Genomic DNA, 24,248 nt, shown 5'->3' with positions numbered 1-24,248 from the left:
ACTGTTTGTGCCAAAGGGAATGATGATGCATTTCTTCGCATTCAATTTGAGACTGTGACTAATACACCAGTCATTTTTCTGTGTCAGACCCTCCCAGAGTATATTGACACCATTTGGGGATTCAGTGATTGCACCTAGTTTGCAGTAGTCGGCAAACCTGGTCAGCCACAAACCCTTAGCTTTGACTTGAACTTCTGACAAGTATATACCAAACAGTATGGGGGGGCCCAGCACTGATCCCTGTGGCACCCCTTTTGCAAAAGGTCTGTTGGTCGATGTGGAGTCACCGACTTTGATAGTGTATGTCTGGTTTGTGAGCCAGTTGGCAACCCATCTTACAACAAAGGGGTTTACATTCAATTTGCTAAGTTTATTGGTAATGTTGAATGTGGGATTGTGTTGAAAGCCTTTGCCAGGTTGAGGTATGCTATATGCACAGATTTGCCCTCATCAATGGCCTTGATCACATTTCCAAAGAAATCCACCAGATTTAACAAGCAGGATCTGCCATTCACGAAGCCAAATTTGGTAGGATCCACGGTTTGGAGGTCATCCATGCCTTTATTTATGAGGTCCATAATGATACATTCCATGGCCTTACAGATGAGGCTGGTCAGGCATATGGGTCTGTAATTTCCTGGGTCTGTTGCTAGGCCACCTTTGTGGAGGGGAATAACTGTTGCTGTTCTCCATTCTGCAGGAACAAAGTCTGTGGTTAGGCTGTGATTGAAAAGGCTACTTAGTGGTGATATTAGTTCATGTTTTAGCCTGTTTATTTATTTGCAGTTTGATTACCGGGGAAGTCCACTGTGCCGAATTGACCCATTTTTAGTGGAGACCCGGGGAGAAAAGCTCCAAGATGTATTATGCAATTTAGATACAACTGATAGTTAATATTAGAGATAACATTATGTAGAATAGTTACACATAAATGCATTCAATGTCTTGCATAGTTAACAAATTCATTAAGCTTGAAGGTAGGGATCTTACAGTTTTATTTGAGGAAAACAGATATGTGTTAGGTATGGAAACAGTTTATATACAATCCTTTTAAGAAAATTTAAATACGCTTTGCTTACACACATCAACTGTAGATTGCTATTTACAATATTTACAAGGTTGGGCTGTGTGAGGGTAGTTGTAAGAGTTGTTGAGAGCTTAGAAAGAAGCTATAAAATTGGTGAGAGCTTAGATAGGCTCATAGGAAGATAACTGTGAGAGTTGTAGAGCTTGGGAAGCAGAGAGAGAACCCCCTTGGATTAGGTTGGATGAAGGCAGGTACATTTCCATTTAGTGGACAGGTATTTGAATAGCTGGGTTTTGAAGTTTTCTGAGTTTGGTTTAGAAGACAGCCTGGGATGTTGTCTGGTCCCATGGAGGCTGCAGTACAGGCAATAAATGCATTTTTCTTGTTTAGTCTTGAACCTTTCTATATCATTCATTTTACTGTTTGATACACATAGCATTTTTATGGTAATCTATGGCAATCCAATATACTACTCCCACCCCCACCCCCACCTATGATTTTTTTAACTCTTCAACATAGCTGTCACATAACATTAAAACTTTCCTTTATTCTGTCATAATTTTCCTTTATCATTTCATAGTTTCTATCCACTAAATTGTAATATTCTATCTTTATTTTCATTTTTATTATTTTATTTATTTTTATGTATTTCCATTTGTTTACTGGGAATGTCCCTCTGGGCCTCATCTGGCCTGTTTTCAGCAGAGGCCCTGGAAGAAAAGCTCCACAAGTACAATATTCCAAGAGTTCAATTATTGTACACTAACAAAAACAATTTAAGGAATGCATAAAGAATACAGGGTAAGTATTGGATTATTTTTATTTGTTTGCATGTTTGTTTATTTATACTTGGTCTTACCTACATTCAGGATACTAAAGTTACTAAATTAACATGCTCAGTTTCATTGACAGGAATGTACATTTCATTAGTCATTGTTTAAAACTATACAGTATGAGCAATCAGGATATTTTAGCATTCCTAGTGTTTCAAATACATCAGATACAAAAGGTGTTTGTTCGCATATTTTCTCTGGGGTAGAACACTGTCATACATTAACCTTTATCAGATTTAGTCCTAGAGCACTTTCCGATTAAATGAATTGCTCAGAGCAATACAGTAGGCAAATAGAAACCAAGATAATCAGAGCTGTTGACTATAGAATGAAACTCCTAGCTTAAGTCCTCTGTGATAGCTACCAGACAGTAATACAGAGGATTATGAGTGGGTCACTGATCATAACCTGCGTATTATCAGTTTCAGACATGGATGCCAAGAAACTCACCTTGAATGTTGTCAGCCATATTTAAAACACTTAATTAATGGTGACAATTGCAGACCCAGTCATAATCCTTTGTAGTGCATGGAGCTTCAATTGCTCCATGTAGTACTAGTTACTGAAAAAAAGAACAAAAATGCTAAGTGTTTTGCCAGCTTTCAGAGCAGTAAAGCACTTGCAGAGTGCTGTCAGGAAGTCAGTATAACACAGTCTCTTAAGTTTACACTCACTTTGCAATGCCACTCAAATGTCCAGATTTTCAAAAAATCTCCCTTTTTTGCATATGTTTGGACTGCTCCTCATAACATATTTGGTTTTCAGATAAATCATTCAAGATTGTAGTCACTAAATAATGGCATTCATTTCACGATTAGACATTCTGTCCTTCAGAAAATGCAGGCAAACACACATCTTGTTATTCTAGCTACTTTTCTAAGTTTATGAGAGGAAGTGAGGGAGATGTTATCAGTATAGACAGCAGGCAGAAACAAATCTTTTTTTTTTTATTCTACTGTTGTTTTTTGCTGGTTATTACTGGAAGATTTGATCACCTAGTGTGAGACCCCACCTTAACAGGTCAAGTAGGGGATGGTACATTTGTTAAGATCTTGTCTGATGCTATAGCAGCACTTAAGTTATCTTTTTCTGAATATTAAGGTGAAATTACTGCACTCCATGTACTATAAATATGTATCAAAAAGTTTTTTTCCTTACAGACATTATGAGATATTTGTTTGTATATGCTTCTTAAGGACTAAGCTATATATGCGACTTCAACTGTCTTTAGCGTCATTAGCTCAATAGGTAGTAAGCTTGCCCTTGCTGCTGGAAGATAAAAAGGCCATAGGCTGAGTTCCCATATGAGGTGGTTGCATTAATTTCTCATTAGTAACACTGAAGGCTTCACTCCTGAGGTGCTGTCCTTCAGAAGCAAGAGTAAACAAAAACCTCATCTGTCTGACTTGATGATAGCTCTGGCAGATGTGAAAGATCTTGTGACACTTAATGAAAGGAGTAGAGCAATTGCCTTGGCCACAATTTTCCTAGGTTGTATAAATACCACCTTCTCTGAAAAGAAACCACTAGCCTAGTGAGACTGGGACTGACCCAGTCACTCAAGGATAAAGATAAAAATACAGGTATACAGATGCATATAATATATTTTCCAAAATAACTGCACCCTAAAAGGTTTGCTAAACTATTTTATATACCTTAAGTCACCCCTGTTATTTCCTCACTAGTATATGCAATATTGCAGTTTTGCTGATCTGACAAAGGTTTGCTGCCATGTCAAATTTCATTTCACTGCATCTAATATTAAATTTGTTTTGCAGGCTGCACTCCACAGTCCTACTGACAAAACCAATTTCCTTTGAGACTCATTCTAACAGACTAACAACACGTTTGGATTTTGATAAAAGTTAGTTTTAACAATGTGTCATCAGGACAACTGAGTTTAAATAAATCACTGCAGCCATTGTAAATGAAGTTCTGTGATAGTCAAATAAAAGAACTAATCTAGCAATCAATAAACACAATGATAGTTAATGAAAATAACGTTGATGTTCTTGAATGAAAGCTCCTAGAAAGAAAGGAAGGAAGAGAAAAGATATGTTTCAGAATCTGTTTGGACAACCCTTGGTCAAAAGAAGTGCTATTACCTGCAAAAATACATGATTAGCACAAGGAGAAACTAATGTAGCAAACAAATGAAGAGGAAGGTTTCCAAACAATTTACCTCATGGCTTAGACGTGTTAATTATATATTTCCTTCAGCTCAGCTTTCTGTTGTAGTTTATTTATGAAACTTTGGAACAAATGCTTGATCAGCTGCTTTCTTGGCAAGAATATCACATTTAAGCCAGCCTCTTCTTTTTCTCCTCATGTAGTACAAGGCCATCTATAATTATGTTATAAGCCCATTATGAATCATCATATCTCCTGTGGGTGTAGACCGATGAAAGAGGCAGAAAACCAGCTGCACAGAGCTCAGCAACCAGATGGATGCTTCCATTTACAGTATTATGTTTCCTTCAGTGAAAGTCAGGAAAAATTATGCTTTTAAAATACAATGCATTCATTGCAAGATGTTTGTTCATTTTGCAAAATCTACTAAATTAGCATTTTATGTGTCATTGTTGGCCTTGGTGTTTTGTCAAACTAAAGGGTGCATCAAGGTATGAACATTTTGAATATGTTTGCACTACTTTCTTTCATTCCATCTGCCCTAGCTTTGCCTTAAAACTACTGTAAGCTGTATTTAATGAAGTATTACCTTACTTCAACATTTCATGCTTTATAATTACTGTACAGAAGTATGCGTCACACACATGTATTTGACATTTTAGTATCTGAATTTGCACAGCCATTTAACTGCAATGGCACAGGTTTAAACACAGGTGTTACAAGTATTATATTGCTATTGTAATTAGCTGTGCTGTCAGGACAACTGAGACGAAACCATCCAATGAATTACTGTCATTAGTTTCACAGTATGATCCATACCTACTAAAATGAGATGATAATTTCTGCATTTGTAAAAGAATGTGCCATTTCATTAAACTTGTAATATAGATATGTAGTACAATGGTTGGGAACCAGAATACACCTGCTTTAAATATTACCAATAAAATTAACTTTTTTAGCATTAATGTTATATTTCAGCTCTGATACTAACAATATGTTCCTCATATGTACCTCAGAGATGTAACAGACAGCACCAATGATTAATCCAAAACTGACAACCCTGCAATACAACAAGAACTTGCATTTTCATTTCTTCTCTTTCAATATTTGTCATTTGCCAAGACTGCTGTTTATTTGTTTCCATATTTGAATTCTGTGAAACTTTATATTACTTCATTCTGAATATGTCCTAGCATCAGATACATCCTAAGTAACACTGAAATAAATCCCGCCAGGGATATAACAGCCAGCCAGCATCCAAAATTTCAGGGCACCTTCCACGTGTCCAAATTGTCAAGCAGCTCAAACTGAGCTGAGTAAAAGACAACTTTGGGTGCAATTTCATTCAGAGCTTTCCCGCCAGCATAGAGAGGGAGGCTGAGCCCTGAAAGGACAAGGCTAGGAAAAACAAAAATAAATGTCCACACCGTGGCATAAGAAATACACCAAAATCGATGGGGATAAAGGGAGGGAGCAGCTACTGTAGCAGCAATCATTCAAACATCTACTGTTATGGTGAGTTCAACTTTATGTTCTTCATATTGATCACTGCTTCAGAAGCCTTAAATATATGGGTAGATCATCACAGCTGACAATATTTGGGAAATGGAAGGAGAAGGATCCAGGAGCTCCTGAAGAATGGTCTTAGCAAAGCCTGATCTACACCTAGAGAAGGAATCCAACTTATAGTGCTTTGTAAAAGTTTGTACTGAGGACCAAGTAGCAGCTTCTAGAATACTTCTAGAATCCAATCATTTCTAAAAAGCCACAGAAAAAAATAAAGTCCTTGAAGAGTGGGCCTTGACACTGCCTGACATAGATTTGTCATGCTGAGTATAAGAAATGGTAATAGCTTAGACAACCATTTAGAAATTGTCTGTTTTGACACCAGTTGTCCCTTCTTCTTAGCTTTGCAAGAAAGTAACAAATGATTTCATGTTCTGAAAGGTTTAGTTCTGTCAAAATAGTATTGGAGTTGTCTGTTGACATTCAAGGTATGGAGTATCCTTTCTTCCTCATTTTAGGTTCAGAAAAAAACAGGGAGATGAATAGTTTGACCTAAAGTAAACTTGGATACCACTTTAGGCATAAAAGAAGGATTAGTTCTCAAAGAGGAATATGAGGTACAGTTGACTCACCAGCTTGCAACTCATATAGCCTTCTTGCAGAGGTCATATAAATCAATAACACTGTTTGCCATATTAAGAACATTAAGTCAGCCAGAATAGCTGGTTCAAAATGAGCAAGTAGTAGTTTCTGTAACACAAAATTAAGATACCAAGATGGGGCCTCCAGTTAACTTGGGGGGCTTCTTATGCAAAATCCCTTTCAAGAACATTTTGGCATGCTACTGCCTTGAAAAAGTGAATCCTGGGCAGACATGCCAAAATAACCAATAGATGAACCCTGATAGAGGAATAAGAAAGGCCGTATGATACTATCTCACACAAATATTGTAAAACCAGAGAACAACTACCCCTAAATAGGTGCTGGTTATGTTATTAGCATCAACTAGAATAACTGACTTCATTAGTAACTGCTGTACATCCTCAGAAAACAGTCGTCTAAAAGAATTTAGACCCTATCATCCAGGCAGTTAACTGGAGATGACTGATGTTGGGGTTTATAAAATGCCCCTTCTTTTTTTGTGAGTATTTATTATTTATTTGCTTATTTATTATTTATTTAACATTTCAGATGAAAGTCTTTGTAACTCCTTTCTGAGTAGATCTATTCTGTGAGGAAGCTTGTGGCAATTGTCCTGGCCATTTACAAAAGAAGGTAGAACCATGGTTGCTTGATCCAGAAATGAGTCACCACAATGATCTTGGGGGATTCCTTCTGAATCTTCAAAAGTATCCAGATATTAGTAGAAAGGGTAAAAAGGTGTACAGGAACATCTGTCTTCCATGCCTTCATGCATGGAGTCCTAGAACAGAATTTTGACAGTTGATTCTTCATTGAGAAGGCAAAGCGGTCTAATTGAGGAACTCCCTACAGAGAGATCAAATCTTGGAAGACTCCCTGGATCTAGTTTCCATTCTTGAGGGTCTGCTCTGAGCCTGCTAACTTTGACTGCCACACAGTTTTGCTCTGACAGAATGTAGGATGCCTGCAGAATGAGACTATGTTGTGCAACTGTATACCAAACTAACATGGATAATCTGCAAAGGTGGTAGGGCCTGGTTCCCCATTGCTTGTTGATGTACCACATCACTATAGTTTTGTCTGCATCCACCTGAATAGGTCCCAGGGACCAAAGATGGCTCAGAGAACTGAGTGTCTTGATCAAGGAACTCATTTCCTTGATATTTATGTGCTTACATCTGTCTTTGGCATCCCACACCCCCTGTACTTTTATCCCTCCTGAAACTGCTCCTCAAACAAAGTGTGAAGCATCTGTGGTGACTTGACTGCTTTGGAGCAGGGAGGGAGAAGAGGAGATCTTGATTTAAGGATATCTGTTGGCTACACCAAGTGATTTCACTTCTGACAAATCCCAGTGCTGAGATCTGAAAAGGCAAAGGATGTTGATGCTGGGACCAAAGAGCTTTCCAGTACCACTGTATCTTTCTTAGGTGGAGTCTTGCTAGGGGTATTGTGTGAATCACAGATGGCATGAAACCCAAAATCTTGAGGTATTCCCTCACAGAGACTGAAATATGAATGGAAAAGCTTAGAAATGGATCTAAATAAAGATATGCATCCATTCCCAGCTGCTAAAATATCTCCTAGACAGCAACATCCTGTCACCTACTCAGCATGGTTTCAGACCTGCCCATAGTACAAATACAGCCCTCCTCTGCTTCACAGACACAGTAAACTGTCTCAAAAATGAAGGCCTGCAGGTGTCAACTCTTTTTGTTTTATATGTTCAAAGCATTTGACACAGTCTCACACCAAATCCTGCTAAACAAACTAAACCAATATCACCTATCAAATTCCACTCTTACCTGGTTCCAAAGCTACTTAACTGACAGGTACCAAGCTGTGAAATGGGAAAAGTCTCTCTCTCCCCTCAGCTGCCCATAACTATAGGAGTCCCATAGGGTTCTGTCTTAGGACCGCTACTATTCACAATCTTCACAAATTATCTCCATACCTCTACACAGCATGTATCTATCATTCAGTATGCAGATGATACTACCTTAATCTGTGCTGCACAAAACATTACCACCCTCCTGCAAACAACTCAGCTAGCATTCTCTGACATTGAAAACTACCTTACCAAAGCCCAACTTATCCTCAGTCCAAAGAAAATTGAGCTTATGATTATAATCATTTCTAACAAAAACACTGATAGCAGTCAATTCATCTTCTACTCCACAAATGCTACTCCAATCGGTCCTTTGGCACAGGCTAAGCTATTGGGAATAAACATAGACTCCCACCTAAAATTTGATAGTCATCTCATCTTAACTATTAAAAAAGTACATGCCAAACTGGGATCAGTCTACCATATCAAACCATTTCTTACCAACAACACAAGATCAGCCATTGCTCACTCCCAACTTCTATCTACCCCACTCTATGCATCTCCCATTCTGACTAATCTCAACAAAACTGAACTGAGCAAAATGGAAGCCTGCTGTAACAGAATTGCCCACTTTGCTGCAAATTGCTCATATAGAACTCATCACTGTACTGCTTTGAGACAGCTCCACTGGCTTGAACTGCCCATCCTACTATCCTACATTCAGCTCTGCCTCAGTCAGTCTATCTATTACTTTCCCAATAAGTGTTCTGCCCTCAGAAACCTAGTACAACATCACTCACCCAAAAGGCCTCTTAGATCATCAAGCAAACTACTACTAGAAGTCAGCAACAGCTACAATAGCTTTGGAGACACACTATATAGTAGTTCAGTGGCTAAAAATACAAAACACATTATCAAAAGCCTCCTTTAAAAACCTCATTAGGCAACATCTCAAGCAACGTTGGCAGTGTCATGATTGCTCCCCAGGCTAGTGAAAGCAGATAAAGTACACATACTAAACCTAGAGTAGTTGATAATAGTTTTCACTCTTACACACAAACACTGGCTAATGCACAATGTATGTACTGTACCTGTGTACTATGTATGTATTCTACCAATGCTCCAAATTAAAGCTGTACACCACAAATCTATTAATTACCTTTACTTTTAAATTAATATTTTCTTGTTTGTTCTCTCCACTGTAACTGTTGATGTGCTGCATACCACTGTAAAATCATGTCTATTGTAATTTGTGTGTATACTGATCATGTCTAAATATCTAAATGTATCTGTAATTTTTCTATGTGGAGCTTTTCTCCCCGGGCCTCTGCTAAAAAATGCCTTTTTGGCTCAGTCAGACACCCCCGGTTAGCAAATGTAAAATAAATAAAAATAAATAAAATATATTTTTCCTGTGGAAGAAATGCTTTATGAACTTGACATCAAAGGAACACAATCTTATGTGAGGGAGTCAAGAAAGACTTATGAATATTTTCGTGGAATTCCAGCTTGTGCAAGAGATCTTTCACCCAAGTCATCCAAATACAGAAATACTAGACTGCAGTGAGCTATAACTGGATCTAAACACTTTGTGAACACTATTGGTGAGTGGTTATTAGACACACAAATCCTTTAGAAATGCCTGATGTCTAGATGACTACGAATGTGATGATATGCATCTTATAAGTCCAGTATTACCAGGACACTTGAAAGAGGAAGAAGAGGCAACATGTTGTGAAGTGACATCATTTTGAATTTGGGCACTATCACAAACAGGTTTAGGAAAGAAAGATCCAGAACTAAGCTCCATGCATGTTCTTTTATTGGGACTAGGGACATCCTTCAATAAACCCTTTCCCCACTTGGGAGGAGGAACTGATTCTGTCACTCATTTGGACAGTATGTAATGAAGAAGAGGTGGAAACAAAACAGTCTGATCTGCAGGATAAAGAATGCCACCCCTCCCCCCCCCCAGAAAGGAGGGATTTCATCACATTGCCATCTTTAACCCTGATGAATTATTTTCATTTCTTAACATTACCATCTTTACCGCTCAAGAAGTATTTTCAGAACTCATTTGTCTGAAACAATCTGTTGCCAAAGAGAAAAATGGAGATTCAGACTTTCTGAAAGAAAAATAGGGCCAGGGTGGGAGGAGGTCACAAGGTCTCTTGAATAGTATTTCAGATTTGTTGGATTATTTTGAGTCTTGGGAGGTATGACACTTCTTTTTGGAATCTCATTGCCACTTCTTCTTAAACATCTATTTACCTGAATTCTGCTGAGGATTTTTATTCTGTTTTTGATGAAATTGAATGAGGAGAAAGAAAATCCCTTGGACAATTTGGAAAAGTAGGGCTGAAAAATCTTAAAGATTCCCTGGATCAATGTGCCCCTTTCATCACGTTTTCTGATCACCTCTGCAACAGAGGGTCCAAACACTAAATCTCTATCCAAGAGAGAATGTAAAATCTCATTTTAACATCATCTAGAATTTTCTGAAAATGCAGCCAAGCAAAGCCACACCAGTGGTCATAGCCCTGGAAGATGTACCAATAGAGTCATACACATACTGCAAACAATGAGCAGTGACCTGTGTAATAGAAGAAACTATTTATTTTTTATTTATTTATTTTACATTTGTTGACCGGACTAGTCCAGCTTGATATATGTCCATTTTCAGCAGAGGCCCGGGGAGAAAAGCTCATCGAAAACACAGTAAAATTTATATATAAAAATAACAATATTTAAAAGGTACCGGTACAATACAAAATTAAGCAATTTTATACATGATAGATTTTACAGATGTGGGTACATTAATATATAAGCAAATATTTTCACTTCAAAACATGTTTGATTACAGAATCATATGACTTGTGAAGGAGGAACTAAGTTATTTAAACCGGATTTTTATTTACAAGAAGAAACTATAGATAAAACATTCCTCATACTTTCACAATATGTCAGAATAAACTTTAACATGAAAGCCTGACAATTTAAAATTCTGAAATTCAAAGTTGTGGAAGTATTCACTTTTTCCCCATACCTGGCAATACGTTTCTCATCCTTACTAGAAACTGTAGAATTGGAATTAACTAAGTACTTAGCAGCAGAGGAGTCAACTAAGGCTATAGCTTCTTTGTCAGGTCTGGGAAAAGTGTATAAAAATTTAAAAGACTGAGGAACCCACACAGGGAGAATCAGAAAGTGAGCTCTCCTCTGAGATGGAATCAGAAATCTGAGGACAAAACCCTGCAGCTTTCTGTTCATATTCAGAATATTGAAATCCCTTCAGGAAAGGAGGTATCCTCATTTTTTACTAGAAAATAATCTGCAAGAGGGATTGATAGCCTGGATCAAACCCTGGCCACTTGCAGTAAATTACTCCTATCCAAAGAAATTTGAGGAGAAGCATATACAAGCTTAGTTTTCTATTTCTTTTTGACAGGAAAAATGTGGCCAACTGTGTTACCAATGGCAGCTGCTGCTTCCCCAGGAGTGGGCACAGCATTCTGATACAACAGGGAACCCTTTGCTTTTTTTCTCTCCTAGGACCAACAAGAGGGGTTCTACCTCGCCCACTGAGGGGACTCCAGCAGTTGCAGATGATGTGGCTAACCCTTGGTCCATAATGGCTGTAGGTGCTACACTAGAAGTATCTGGGGGAAGGATGACTGATCTGAGGTACAACTAATGGTCACAGCTGACTCACACATCTGTGATTGAGGCAAATTGCTAGCCTACCATGGTGGCAAAGGCTTTTTATTTTTTTATTTTTGTGACTGGAAGAAGGACCGACCATGAGAGTGATGATTTGTTCCATGGTTAAGCTGGAAATGGTGTCTCTATTCTGTGGGAAACAAGCAACAATGCCAGTAAAACTACCAGTCCACAAACGTTGCTTTTTTGACAGAAAAAAACACAGTAAAAAGCACTTTCAAACATGATAACAACCCCACAATATTAAAATAAAACCAATTTACCCACAGAAAATATTTTATCAGTTAGATAACACTTTAAAACAGACAGAAACAATGTGCTCCATTTAAAAGTACATTACACTCTCAAGACAATCCATTAAAACATGATATTCCTAGCTTTAAAATAACTTTCCTGAAGAGCAAAGTAATAAAACATCAGTAAAAAAGTAATGTCTTTCAGCTTTTCCTGGTTAGGGGTCGCTACAGCGGAACTGAAGTCCGCTAATGACTGGCAGTGGATTTTTATGGTTCCCTGTTGCCAGCCCGATGCCCAACCTTCAAAGAAGGCACACCCATTCATGCACACACTAACCTGCATGTCTTTATATATCACTCAACAATGGGGAGGACATGCAGACTCCACACAGAAGGTGCTCCAGCCAAGAATCGAACAGGAGAACCTCTTGCTGTGAGGTGTCAATGCTAACCGCTGCACCACCGCAGCTAATAAAACATCAGTAAAAAAATCTTATTTTTTAATAAAACATCAGTAAAAATAAGAAAATAGAAGATTTTTTTCCACAAGGAGAACTTATCTGCCCCATTAAGGAAAGCACATGCTGACTGTTGATCCTCAAAAGCCTCGGAGGAGTATACTCTTCTGCGGCAGTAAAGATATGAAAGGTTTCACACCCAGAATTGTCTTTTAGTCAGCTCAGAGATCGAGCTGCATCACAGCTTGGGGCCAAAAAAGGTGCCCTGAAGCTTTGAAAGCTGGCCAGCTGTTATATCCTTTGCAGGATATAACCCATATAACTATGGCTACTTCAGCATTGGTCAATATGAAGAACACTTGTATATATAACACAGAATACAATGTTAGGAAACGTATCACCTTTAATCAAGAATCTGATCAAATCACAGAAATAAAACTATAATTATAATATTTGAATATTTTACAAAAGCAAATAAATTTTCCACTCTTTCTTGATTATTCTGGGAAAAAAATCATGAATGCCTGTGTAGGTGTATGCAACCAACATAATTCAGAGGGAGACATTCTAGAATCTGATTATGTTTTCAGAAATACTTAGAAGAAACAAAAACAGAGGTTACTTTTGTTCTACCTGGTTAGAGAAAAATGTTTCCAAAGGAGAGAAAAAAAATGCTGTATTTGTTTTAGGGTCACTGAGTGAATGGTTGCAAGAAGAATTCTTAGCTTAAAATGAAAGCTGCATGCATCCCTCATCAGACCCATCATAGAATACAATGCCCCCTTTGGGATGTACCTTACCCGACACCTGCAGCAATTAGAAAGACCCCAAAAGTACCTCACCAGGAGGATCAAGGGACTCAAACAGATGCCATATGCTGCTCGGTTAAAAAAACTCCAACTCTGCTCAGTTGCATACCGCCTACTTCGAGGTGATCTATGCCTGACATATAAAGCTATGTCCAACCCAGAATTAATGGACATGCTCCACCTCAGTAAATCTAAATCCCTTAGAGCCACGTGCTCGAGGAACTTGAACCTCAGCACAGAAATAAATAGAACATGCTGGAGAGACAGATTCATAACCCAGAGGCTCCCTTCGCTCTGGAATAGAATTCCAATTCATGTTAGGCAGAGCACCTCACTGACTCTCTTCAAGAAGAATCTTGATGAGTGGATGGGGGATCGTAGGTTTGTCCCGGGGATTATTTCCGTGTCACTATTAGACAGAGGCACAGTAAACTAAACTTTAAAAAGGGCACAGTATACTCAAATCAAGGGGTGGCGTAAGCCAAACACAATCGGGCTAGCTTATAAATGCCCCAGGGCAGATAGCCTAGTATGAACCTATGAACCTATGAACCTATGAGTAAGAGTGTCTCACACAAAGTAATTTGAGGTAAAATGCATCAAATATGTTTAAACAGAATGAAGAAAGGTTTTTGGTATTAAATACACAGCTCAAATGGTATATTGGTACATTGCTCTGAGTGTAGTGTACAGGGTCCTGGGTTCGAGACTTGGAAGGGCTGATTCTTTTATCGCCTACTTAGAGGCAATCTCTGCTTGACTTACAAAGCTATGTCTGACCCAGCTCTGTTAGAAATGTTACATCTAAAGAAATCCCAATCCCTCTGCACCACACACTCCAGAGACTTCAACCTCATTACCACAATCAACAAAACGCACTGGAGGGACAGGTTCATAACCCTTAGACTGCCCATGCTATGGAATAGACTTTCCATACATGTCAAGCAGAGCACCTTGCTGACCCTCTTCAAGAGAAATCTTGATGAGTGGATGGGAAATAGAAAATTCTCCCTGGGGATAACTCCAGTGGCTCTACTTGACAAATGCACTGGGAACTAAGGTTGGGTGTCATTATGCCAGGGTAATCCTATGGCTAAGCTTGCAAAGGCCCCAAGGCCATTAGCGTAGTACACACCTATGAACCTATGAATAAAAGGATAACATATGTATCAAAATGCATTTTCTTTTTCAGTTTCTGGCTATGGTTGCCCATTGTCTTCCAAATGTTTTCAACTCTGAAAGTTGTCTTTTGATTTTAGTGCTAAATTGAGTTTTCTAGACACAATATTTTCAGTTTTAATGGATGTAAGATATCATTTGCTCAGCCTCTTATTGAAGCTCTGCCTCTTTTGTGTTAAGCAATAGAAACAGAATTTCAAAACTAAAGAATTACTCAGTTTCAAGCCAAATCAAATTTAAAAATAAGTAATACAAGCATCTATAGTGTAGCCAACCCCCCCCTGCACCTCCCGGCATGGCGGTCGGTTTGTGCCTACCACACCCCCTCTTTCTTATATATACCAACTCCAAAACTGCAAAGGAAAAAGAAACTCCCACAGATAATATACCTCTAGTCTTTCAAGGTAAAACCCCAGAAATGCATATCGGTACAAGCCTATAGTTTTAGAGAGACACCGTATGCAGAATAACACATCAGTACCTATCACAGCTTAATTCCTTCCTTTTTTACAGATTTTTCTATTGATTTATGTATTTGTGTTTGTTTGTGTGAACATTTACTCAATTAAGGAGGTTAGTTGCAATAGCCTGTTCCTGTATCTTAACAGTGTTTTTTTCTTCAATATTTGGCAAGGAGCAACATGTGGAGTAATATTATAATAATATAACAAATAAATGAGTACTGAATACTGTTTTTATACTTCTATTTAGTCATTTTCTGTTCATACTAAAACCAAGAAGGAAGGCATTTTTGCTAATTTCAACAGACTTGTTAATATGTCAAACAATTGTAGCAGCAAAACCATTAAATATCATTTATCAAAACTGTTGAAGAATTATTGACAACCAAGCAACAAACAGGCTGGGATAAAACTGCTAAATAGTTGTTAAATCTCTGAGAATACTGGATAGGAAACCTATGCTTGGGGAATCAACCCAATGTCATTATCACCTAAATGAATAATAAAGATACGTGGGTGTCTCATCTCAGACATAAGCAGATGCAGCATTGTTAACAAATAATAATAGATCATGCCACAGAAGTCTTCTAAATTATGTTCCAAAAGTGAGTATCCATACCAAATGTGAAGTTCCTTGTCAAACTTTGAATCAGCTGGCTGCCCAGCATATGAAGGAGTGACCCAGAATGAGAATTATATATACCAAGTGAAAAAAAAAGAATAGTCAAGAATACGGTAAACAGTCAAGCAAGGTTATGATGCTTCTCTATGTAAAGTAAGACAAAGTAGCTCATGATGACCATCTTCTTGTTCTCTTGATAAGATATGCTGGCTGTCCTTCTTTGCTAGATTAGGGGTAGGTCTATAAGAAAATAATGAAAGGAGTAAACCATATGTGGGAGGCCATGACAGGATAACTCCTTATATAAACAGGAATTTAGGTACTCGGGTAGTAACAGATTTGCATTTGGAAAAACAAAGTTATCCAAGCAATTTATGCATAAAAGCCTTTGAAAAGTTGTTGTATCTTTCGGCTTTTCCAAGTTAGGGGTCACCACAGCGTAACTCCGGTCCGCTAATGATTGGCAGTAGATTTTTTACGTTCCGACTTGCCAGGTCTGATGCACATCCTTCAACGAAGTTACGCCCATTCACGCATGTCTCCACACAGAAGACACTTTAGCTGAGAATCGAACAGGACAGCATCTTACTGTGAGGTGACAATGCTACCGCAGCCCCACCACCGCAGCTTCAGAACCAGTAATAAATTGAATTATGGGGCAAAATAACAAAGAAGTATATTTGTCCAAAATAACCTGGTGTTCCAAACCAGCTTGATCGGTTTGTATATTGTAACCCACACTAACATGTTGTCATGGACCAGTCATATAAGCCCATCTTAAGGATGAAGTGATTGATGCAAGAAGCTCCTGCATACAGCCAAGTAGAGAGGGTGGACCATGTTCCATAACGGTGCTAATTCTTAATGGTTACATGAACTAGATGCTAACTGACAAAGGCTTTCCTACAGAGTGCACAAATCAGTTGCTGTTGAGCCTGTCCAGACCATTCAACAATATACTAGTGCACCAATGATAGGTAAAATCTGCACGCCCAAAAATTGTACCCATCAGCCTCAGAGCAGCTAAATATACCGTATCAGTTCCTAGAACATCTTTCTTAATCCATCTGAACAAGACTGCAATTACTCTTCTTTAGAAAGGTTCGTGCAAAAACAATCAAATGACCTAACCTATATTGTCCCCTCATATTGGGATACCATGAATTACACCACAATAATGTGTTATACCTCTCCAATCACCCACAGTTCATGTGGGATGTGAGTGGACAACAGTGCTGCATTCATGGTTAGCTGACAAAATGTAGACATCTGCAAATGTCATCAAGTACATTGTGTGCCTCAGAATGTATTGGGCAGAAAAAGGCAAACTAAATTGAAATTATGGAGGATCAATACACTTAATATTGACTGAACCCATAAAGACTTGGTTGATTCTTTTGACAGTACTTGAACCACAGTCTGGTTATCAAAATGGAAAATAACTTTCTTCTTAGGTAAGTCATGTTGCCAAATGACTACAGCTATCAAAAGGCATAGGTTCCAAGAAGCTGATGCCTGTTTTTACTTTTTGCATACAAAGAAGGCCAATATAAGGACAAATACCTTCCAAAGAAGGAGATTGTACTGTACCCCCTGCTACATCCGTGCATAACTGAAAAGAGTTTGTAGGGGTTCAGTCATCCTGCCTAAAAGATTGACAGTTAAAGTGCAACAAAAAAGGTGGATCACAAAGAAATATGTAACTTGACTGTACTGTTAGCCCTGCCATTATGGTGTTTCTGTCATCCTCCCTGAAGAAAATTTGTCAGTGCACTTGAAAACGTTCTACCCACAGTGACTAATCTGCATGCAAAATTTAGAATGTCAAAGAATTCCATCTCTTCATACACTCGGACTTATTTACGTTGAAAAAAAAGAACTGATAGATGAACTTGGGTGATCCAGTTTAGCTTGTGGCAATTTAAACCTCCAAACACTCGATCCCACACAGTTTGGCTTTGTCGAGGGGAGGACATATCTGTTAAATTCGATCGACTTTTTTGAGACAGTCACGAAAGCCATGGACAAGGGGAAGACTGTGCACACCACATACTTTGACCTGGCTAAAGCCTTCGACACTATTCCCCACTCGGGAAAAATAGATAAACTTTCTCAACTAGTCATCAATCCATAAGTTACCAGATGGGTAGCTAACTGGCTGACTGATAGAGCCCAACTAGTCAAAATAGGGGAAGCCACCTCAAGCAGTAGACCCGTTTCGAGTGGGGTACCCCCAGGTTCTGTCTTGAGGCCTCTGTTATTTGGGATATACTTTTCTGAGTTGCAGGCCAAAACAAGTGGGTTATGGTTGACCAAGTTTGCAGATGACTGCAAGCTGGGCGCTGTCATCAGTTCCCCTGGTAACATGGACATACTCCAAGAGGGTCTCACCCAAACAAATGACTGGTGCTAGAAACATGGCCTCAGGCTGAACACCAAAAAATGCATCATCATCCCCTTTGGGATGAGTGACATCCCCACAAATTATCACATTAATAACAACATCCTAAACATGCAATCAGTTATGAGGGATTTGGGCACTCAGATTGATAGCAACCTGACTTTTGACCATCATGTTGTTTCCATTGCACAGAAAGCTTTCTACATGGCGTACATCATAAGTAAGGGTATCTCATCCAGGGACAAGGAGGTCATAATATCACTATATTCTTCCCTTACAAGACCCATTATTGAGTACAATGCCCCATTCTGCATGTACCTTGCAAAGCACATGCAGCAGCTGGAGAGACCACAAAGGTTCCTCACCAGGGGAATGCAGGCCTCAGAAATCTACCATACACAGATAGGCTAAAAAGCCCTATCCCTCTACTCAGTTTCATACAGAGTCCTCAGAGATGACCTCTGATGGCATACAAGGTGATCTCAGACCCTGCCTTGATGGGACTGCTGCATATCCGCAAGTCAAGCTCCACTCGAGTAACCCTCATGTGCAGCCTCAACCTGGTCTGTGACATCAATAGGACTTTTTAGCAGGACAGATTTGTGTCCCAGAGACTCTCCCATCTGTGGAATTGACTCCCTCTTCATGTCAAGCAGAGTACCTCTTTACCCCTTTTTTAAGCAAAGCCTGGATAACTGGATAGGAAATAGAAAATACATCCCTGGGATTCATCCTGTGTCCCTGCTGGACAGGGGCATTTGGTGCTGATTTGTCTAAACATGGGCTAAACTCTTGGCTAGGATTATAAGGGCCTCAGGACCAAGAGCCTAGTAACTTACTATGATCCTATGATCCTATGCAACCAATGTAACTATCACCAAGGCTTAACACTAGCATAAGTCTGTTGATGCTAACCTCCGCTTTTGAAACTTCTGGACTTTCTAGAGCCAGCAAATTGGCATCTTCTTAAACAATGGATGTCTTTGATTAAAAAATAATTCAGTAAAAGGAAGGCCAGTGGAGATTCCTCTTTAGTCATTATAGACTTAAAGTGTATAAATCTAACTATCCAATTAAACCAGAAGTTTGCCATGAACTTGTTGTTCTGTTGCTTTTCCAAGGCTCCTCCTTTGTAATGAGCCCCGTGACTGTGATGTCATCAGCAAACTTGATATGGTTGGACGTGTGCTTAGCATAGCAGTTGTGGGTCAGGATGGTGAATAACAGTGGACTGAGAATACATCCCTGTGGAACCCTGGCGTTAATTTTGATGCACTTTGATGTGTTCTTCCTGAACACACTCTCTTTAGTCTCTGAATCAGGAAGTCCAGGATCCAGTTACAGATGTTTACTGATTCCTAAATGTGCCAGTTTTTCTATCAGTTGTATTGGTACCACAGTATTAAATGCAGAGATGAAGTTTATGAACAGCATCTTCACATAGTTGTCTTTGCTTTCTAAATGCTCAAGGGAGATGTGTAGTGCTACTAATATGGTATCAGCCATGGATCGGTTAGCTCTGTACGCAAACTGCAGAGGGTCAAAATCAGGAGGTAGATATGATGAAAGATGCTTTTTGATCAGCTGCTCAAAACATTTCATAACAGTGGATATTAGAACAACTGGTCTTTAGTTGTTAGGACTGGAGGGAGTATTTTTCTTAGGTAGTGGGATGTTGTTAGCTTCCTTGTAGCATAAGGGTACTTTTGCCATGGGAAGAGAGGTGTTAAATATTTCCTTGAGCACTGTGCATAGTTGACCAGCACAGCTTTTTAACACCTTGCCCAGTATGTTGTCTCAGCCAGCAGCCTTCCTGGGGTTCACTCTCCTTAGCTTTCTTCTTACCTCCTCTGTGCTGAGGCTGAGTATTGCATCCTTCTCATCAGTGGGTAGCTTTAGTGCCAACCTGTTGTTTCTTTCCTCAAATCTACCAAAGATGTTAAAACTGTCCAGGAATTTGATTTTGTTCTCACACTGTGCTGACCTGACTTTATACTCAGTGACCTCCTGTATGCCTTGGCATATAATAATAATAATAATAATAATAATAATAATAATAATAATAATAATAATAATAAGATACTAAAATAGACAGCACCACACAAAAATGTATAGTTTATGTTTATTGGTAGATATACACTAAACAACTTCAAATACCAAACATAAAAAAGAATAAAGCAACTCCTTAGAATCAAAACCAAAACTTTTGAGACTCAAAAAAGAACTCTGTAATTAGACAACACACAATACATAAACTAAATATAGAAATGTTTATACTAGAGACAATTCAACAATAAATGAATATTTCTTTATGAAAGAAAAGACACCACAATTTCACTGATAAGCATAACAAAGAAATTACATAATTCTTGTCCATAAACCTACTAAGGACAATCAGTGACTATCTATTCAATTAGTTTATTAGGGACTGCTCATGTATTACTTATTATTGTTTTATAAATATTTACCAGTAATCTGTGCAATAATTGCATAAAGGACAACTTTCTCACATGGCTGAAAATGTATCCTTATTGTGCACATATTTGGTGGTTGGATCTACTGTTTACAGCTTTCAGATATTCGAACATTAATGCCTTATAACAGTCCATGTACTTCTTTATCATCATAAATGTTGAATTTTTGCTATAGTAACAAATAATTTTATACAAGAAAATGCAAAAAGGTTCATGGCACATCTCATTAGCTGCATATGTCTTTTGCCAGCATAAATAATATACACATGAAAAGGTGCTAAACCTTATGTGGACTAAGAATATTCTTTTGTTTGAAATAAGGTTCATATTGGCCACTCCAATCAATTTAAACAAGGTGCTGGCAAAATATAATGGTTTTCAACCTAAATTTACTCAAAAGAAATGGCAGTACAAATGATCCCTAGGATAGAGAAAGATTAAGCATGTTGAGGAAGCCTTACCATACCTCTCAGCTATACAGATTTTCACAGAATCTCCAGATTTTTTGCCTCATATTTTTGGTCTATTTCTCATAAAGTTATGGTTTTCTGGCATATCAGTGGCAAATCATTGAGGACCAAAGTCAGAAAATAATAAGAGCCATTTGAGTTTCAGACTTCATACCCTTCAAAAAATTATGTTAATGCAAAACCTGTTATTATATCAACTTTCTAAGTTTGTGAGAGCAATATTTAAAAAGTGTCCCTATTTTTGGGCCTTTGTCACCCCACTGTTTATGGCTTTGTCCAGATTTCTTGCTTAAAAAAGTTGAGAGGTATGAGCCTTACAGCATGGAGAACAGTCTCATGGATGAAGCTGCAAGATAATATGTCGGTCTGAGTTAGTAACTGTCGCTCGTCTGGTCAGGATAAAATAGACAAACAATTGTGGGTTTGGTTCAAGCAGCTTTATTGCACAGGAACACATCAGAAATGAGGTTTAGTGACTTTGACTGTGCTCTCAAAATGGCACTGCTGCCTGCACATGCTCACTATTTATATGCACGTGGCTACACCTGGAAATGCTTCTTAATGTTACACATATACACTCTGTTCTACATCCTCCCTCTTTGAGAAACAGATCACATACCAAATGACAGTATTCACTGACATGCAATCATACAAAATTAGACACATATAAAACAATCATGTCCAGGTTGCTGTGTATTTTACACTAGGTCTAGAAATATGACCTGACCATGTAACATAAAAATCAGAATTGGATCTAGCAATGGGTATAGTCTTCAAGGAATGTTCAACTCTGGGGACAACTGGGACATCATAAGGAACTGGAATGGATACTGAAACATGCTCTTCGGTAGGAACATCGTCAGAGTTGCTTTGAGATCTAGAGTCTGTATCACAGGTAAGATGCTGCAATATCATTTCTGAAAGGAAGAAGATGCCTGTTGTTTTTTCCTGTATTCTATGTGCTCAGGTTCCACTAAGTAGGATTTTGGCTCAGCACATATGCCTCTCTCTTGACCAATTTGATCAAAGCCTTTTGCCGTTTGCATCCTCACTGTCTCTCCTTCTTTCAATGGACGAAGAAATCTACTCATTGTATAATAGTTGGACTTCTAAAAGGAATGCTACTTAAAAGACGCGGGCTTTGATTGCTCTGTTGTTTTTAGCATTAGGCACCAACAAACTAGAATTAATAGGCAAAGTTGTTCTGGTTTGCCTAGATAGAAGTCTCTGAGCAGGCGAGCCAAGTAGGTTGTCACAGGGTATATTTCTGAGATTAAGCAAATTCAAGAAGATATCAGCATTGTCATGCTTTGACCACTCTAGTAATTGCTTTATACTGTGTGCTGTATGTTCAGCAGGGTCATTTCACCGTGGATTTTCCGGACTACTAGTAACATAGATAAAGTCCCACTCTTTTGCAAATCTCTGAAACAATTCACTGGTATACTGGGTACCGTTGTCAGAAATAACTTTATGTGGACTACCATGGACTGAGAAATGATGTTTCATCTTATTAGTAACAGCACTGGACATTAGGTTAGGTAGCAAATTGATTTCAAATCAGTCCAAATAAGAGTCTTCCAACAGTCATGCTGATTGTTCCACTCAAATACGTTAGTGGCTACTATTGACTAAGGTAATTCAGGAATCTGGCTTAGCTGAAGTGGCTCTTTTTGCAAATGCAGTTTAGTACTATTGCATACTGTACAAGAAGAAAGCACTTTGTTAATGTCCTTTGATAGAGAAAGGCAAAATACTAGTCCTCTTGCCCTTCTTTTGGTAGAATCGGAACCTGGGTGGCCACGATGCCAAATCGGAATGTAATCACATTGTAAGGAAGTACAAACAATAATAACTTTGTGACCTTTGAAAATGATACCATCTTCCATCAGGATCTCATCTCTGTATGGAAAATAAGGTTGTACTTCTGGCGGTACACAGGATTTGTTTGACTGCCATCCAACGTTGATGAAGTGGTTGAGCTTCAACAAAATTGGATCAGTCTTTATATGATCTCTTAGCCCATCAAGTCTTGTGGTAGAAAAATTCTTTACTTCCATGACATCAAAGTCAAAATTCTCTGCATCAAGCTGTTCTGTGGTATTTTTGGGTGATTTGGATAAGGTATCAGCCAGATAAAGAATTTTACCTTTTGTATAGACCATTTTGAAATTATACGTTTGCAATCTAAGTATCATTCTTTGTAGTCTTGCTGGAGCAGTATGCATAGGCTACTTTAAAATAGGGACTAGAGGTCAATGATTAGTTTTAAGTTGGATTGCTCAGCCATAAATATAATCATTGAACATCGAACATGCAAACACAATTGCCAAAAGTTCCTTCTCAGTTTGAAGATGCTGCATCTCATTTTGGCTAAGAATACTAGATGCATAGGCAACAGGTCTGCCCTCCTGAAGAATAACTACACCACGTCCGAACTTTAAAGCATCACAGGAAAGAACTACTGGTTTGTGGACATCATAGTATCTCAATATAGGGGAACTGGTAATTTGCTGTTTAAGGTTATCAAATCCTCTCTGGTGTGGTTCTAACCATGACCAGGCAAAAGTTTTGCATGTCAGCTCTCTTAAAGGTAGTGATAACTCACTAAAGTCAGGGATAAATTTTCCCAAATAGTTAACCATACCAATAAAAAGCTGCAGGGACTGGACATTGTCTGGAGCTGACATCTCAAGAATGGCTGCTTCTTTAGAAGGGTCTGGACGTAAGCCTGTATTGGTAAATAAATGACTTACATCAGTAACTTATGGTAGTCTGAATTTACATTTCTGAAGATTAAGTTTCAAGTTCATTTCATATGCTTTGTCCAGAACATTCCTGAGGTTTCTGTCATGCCCTGATTGATCGTTACCTCCAACCAGTAAATCATCAACTATTATAGCACACGGATAGGCTGAATAATTTGTTCTATTGCACACTGAAAGAGTTCACTGGCAGAATTTATTCCAAAAGGCATCCTAAGGAATCCATATCTACTAAATGGTGTCCTGATAGTTCCCAGCAGTGAAGATTTGAGATCAAGCATTACTTACCAAAATGAACTCTTTGCATCTGGGACAGAAAAGACACTGACATCTTGGCATGAGGGCAGCAATTTCCTTGACTGTATGTATGGGATGATGAGGTCTCTTTTATGCCTTGTTCAAGTCTCTTGGCTCAATGCATATTCTGATTTCATCTGAACTTTTCTTATGAGCAGCCACCATGGATGACACCCACTCAGTCGGTTCTGTGACTAGACAAATCACACCTTGCTGCACCATTTTGTCTACTTGGACCTTGACTTTGTCCTGCATAGCTATTGCAACTCTCCTCGCTGGTATGACTACTGGACTGATCTCTAACTCTACTTTCATGGATTACACAACTGGAAGTTTGCCTAACATCATCAAAAACATCAGCATACTCTGAGAAAATAGCATAGGTGAAAC

Source organism: Protopterus annectens, chromosome 5.part1 (genome assembly GCF_019279795.1).
Source record: "Protopterus annectens isolate FY-2018-M chromosome 5.part1, PAN1.0, whole genome shotgun sequence".
NCBI lineage: Eukaryota > Metazoa > Chordata > Ceratodontiformes > Protopteridae > Protopterus > Protopterus annectens.
Note: the sequence above shows the minus strand (reverse complement) of the source record.